Source organism: Pseudopipra pipra, unplaced genomic scaffold (assembly GCF_036250125.1).
Source record: "Pseudopipra pipra isolate bDixPip1 unplaced genomic scaffold, bDixPip1.hap1 HAP1_SCAFFOLD_213, whole genome shotgun sequence".
Lineage (NCBI taxonomy): Eukaryota > Metazoa > Chordata > Aves > Passeriformes > Pipridae > Pseudopipra > Pseudopipra pipra.
Window position 1 is genome coordinate 58,114 of NW_026990692.1, and position 3,299 is coordinate 61,412.

Here is a 3,299-nt window from a genome sequence, read left to right on the forward strand (position 1 = left end):
TTGTGGGAATCTGCAGGGCAGAGAGTGAATCTTCTGAGGTGAAAATGAGTTCCTGGGTGGTGGAGAGGTGGGGAAAGTGTTGAGAGTAAACTGGAGGTGGTCTGCTGGGTAGAGAATGAACATCTTGAGGTAGAAGTGAGTTGCTGAGATGTGGAGAGGTCAGGAAAATGCAGTGGGTCCAGTGTGAGGTCACCTGCAGCAGAGAGGATGTACCTCCTGATGGACACTGAGGCAGTCAGGGGTGGGCAGGAGGGGAAACCTTTGGGGGTAAAACTTGAGGGAATGTCCAGGGCAGAGAATGAATATTTTGAAGGATAAATGAGGTCCTCAGTGAGGTATTCATTGGATTGCAGAAATGTTTTTTGAAACCTCTCCCCTTCTTTGTGCCTTTTACTGACAGACCTTCTCTTTTTGCCTTTGAATTTACAGCCTCCTTGTAACTCCCAGCCCGGAAAACCTGGGATAACTGAGGAGGGACAGAGATGAAGGTTTTATCTGCAAACTTGGGGTAATTTCTGCAGGATACAGCAACTGTTTGTGTGGGAAAGTGTGTTTAACCACATTGGCCCAAGTTGTGTTTGCACCAGCTGGGGCCAGAGGTGCCAAGCAATCCAAAGCAAACCCTGCTCAGCCTCCAAATCCCAGGGGAAGTTCTCCAAGCTGTTCATTGAGGGTCTAAAGATACATTGAAATGGAACCAAGACACTACTAAGTTTCCTGGGAATCCCAGTATTGCTGTCCTAGAATTTTTAACAGCTTTTTAAGCTTTTTATGACAATAATGGCTTTCTTCCTTTGATTGAATCCTGCGGTAGGATTTGGGGTTTCTTTGGATTCTGAATCCCTCCCAGGGGCCCTGACACTGGTCAGGAGCTGGCAGGACAAACAGAGTCAGAGCTCCTGGCAGGCACAGGGGGTTTCCCCCAGAGTGGATCCAACTGCTGCCCCCCAGCCTGGCCAGGCGGGATCTGCTTTGGCTCCCGGCTTCTGCCAGAGACAGAATGTGTTCCCTTGATTGGAATGAGGATCCCGTAGCTTCATCTCCTAGAGGTTCCCTGGGCAGCTGATCCACTCTGCCCCGTGTCCTGCTCTCAGTTCCTGCCCAGCCAGAGCCAACTGTACCAAGGGCAAGAGCACTCCCAGCCTGGATAGGGAATGGGGGACTGGCTTGTGCACAATTCACCTAGAAAGTCAAACGAGGGGATTGTTGGAGTATCTAGCTCCTTAGGGAACCTGCTGGGAGTAGAGAAGCACAACCCCAAACCTCCGGCTGTGGGTGGAGTCGTGGAACGTAAACCAGCACAAACTCATCCCCCAAAATGGACCGTGGAAGAGCAGGACCAAATAAGGGTCAGTGTCCCTGTGGAAAGGCAAAAGGAATTGGTTGGGACTTTGATTGTCCCCTAGGGAGATGGAGGTTGCTGGGATGCAGAGAATGCCCTCCCTCAGGCTGCCAAGATCTCTCAGCGCAGCGGCTTTGGCCGACAGGGCAGCAAAAAGATTGTTCTCTGCGGGGGGCCCAGGTTTGGGTTCCGGTCTCAGCATTGCAGGTTTGGATGAATTCTACCTACAGCCCGCAATTCCATGGGGAATTCCTGCTGCAATAGCCTCCCAGTGCCTCCTGGAGCCCGGATCTTCCCCCGCAGAGCTGCCACTTTAACGCCAGGTTTGCCAGGAAGCAGCCACGGTTCCAGGTCTGCTCAGCGGGATCGGGACAAGGACAGGTTCATTTTCCACAGACTTTGCTGTTTATAACCCTCCTCCCCCAGCCCCGCCGGTGTCGCTGGGGGGACTTGAGCGAGTTCCTTGGAATTCGGCCGATTCTCCGCCCCGGGCCGGGCTCCAGGGGATGTGTTCGCCCAGGAGAAGGCGGGGGCCGGACGCGCTCCCGGCCCGGGGCGAGGCAGCCCCTGAGCACGGGCGAGGACGTCTCTCCGGGTCGGGAAGCCGCTGTCCCTTCCGAGCCTCGGGAGCGACCCCGGGGAATTCTTTTCCCCGAGGAAAGGGATGCACAGCCCTGCTTTCAGAGCACCTCCGGCTGGAAGGGCAGGGATTTGGGGCGGGCGGGACACACGTGGGGGGCGCGGGGGAGCTCTGGGAGGTGGGCCCTGGGAATGGCTGCCCGCGCTGCTCTGCAGCCCCGCCGTGCCGACACTGCCGAGTGCCAGCTGGATTCTTTGGGTCCTTTGGGGCTGGCGCTGGGGCGTGTTCAGGGTGAGGCATCTCAGGGGGCCCGTTCAGAGCAGCGCCCGGCTGAGGAGCCGCGGGCAGCCCTTTCCCCGTGCCCACCCCACGGGGGCTGTAGGGCACGGCTCCAGGGCACAGCTCATCCATCCCCTGGCAATAGGAAGCCCAAGCAGGGCTGGGTCGCTGTCTGTCGCTCCGGCCTCCTCCCGGCCCGCGTTCCCTGCCCTGCTGGGACTGCCCAGGGAGCCCCGAGAACGTTCCTGGCGGGAAGCGGGAGCCGCCGAGGGCTCCGTCCAACTCCGGGCCCGAAAAGCGGCCCCGACCTGAGCCCCCCCGGCATTTTGGGTTCCGAAGGCTCACCTGGAGGAGACGCTCCCCCGCAGGCGGGACCAGGCGGCGACACTCGACCAAACGCCTTTGCCTCGGAGCGAGGGATCCCTCCGGACTCGTTTGGCTCCTTTATCCCTGGAAATGAGCTCGGATGCCGCACGAGCACCTTTGCAGCCGTCGGGTGAAGCCCGGACGGGGCCGGAAAACCTCCCTGAGCAGGGCAGTGATGAATTGGTGCCCGTCCCCAGCCGGGCACAGCCCAGCCGGCCGCGCTCCCTCCGGCCCGTGGCTGCGAAGGGCTCCTGCAGAGATTGAATAAAAGCTCATTTCCTGACTGTATTTGCCCGCGGTCTTGCCCCTCTTTTGACTCGCGCAGCACCATCCGGTTGGAGCATTTCTTGGTTTCCTCCCCTGTAGCCGTTTCCCTCCCAGGCAAGGCCTTCCCCGTCTGCAAATAAAGAGGAAATGTTTCAACGGGATTTTGAAAACCAGAGGGTTTGCCCCGGGAGGGTGCGAGTTGCCGAGAAAGCGGGGGAGAGGAAGGAGAGCCTCAGGTCTCACCTGGCTGGTGTCAGATGAGCCGCACCTTATGGATGGCAGGGCAAAGAACTGCTGTCGGTAATTGCCGAAGTTCCGCAGGCAGAGCTGGGAGCAGCCTGTGCCCGAGCCGCGGCACGGTCAGTGCCAGCTCCTGGGGCCACCTGAGGACAGACACAGGGACACGGGGACAAACGAGCAGCTCTGCTCGGGGTCCCGGAGCACGGGAGGAACGGGGAAAGGGCT

The 3,299-nt window shown here is 59.0% G+C and overlaps 1 long non-coding RNA gene across 1 annotated transcript; it reads right to left on the bottom strand.

Annotated features, from left to right (window-relative positions):
• Nucleotides 1-709: 709 nt before the first annotated feature.
• LOC135408183 (uncharacterized) lies at nt 710-2,961 on the bottom strand. The gene is made up of 2 exons (XR_010427320.1): nt 2,547-2,961; nt 710-1,182 (listed from the first exon to the last, which is right to left on the bottom strand). It is a non-coding gene; the product is annotated as an uncharacterized LOC135408183 (long non-coding RNA).
• Nucleotides 2,962-3,299: the final 338 nt, after the last annotated feature.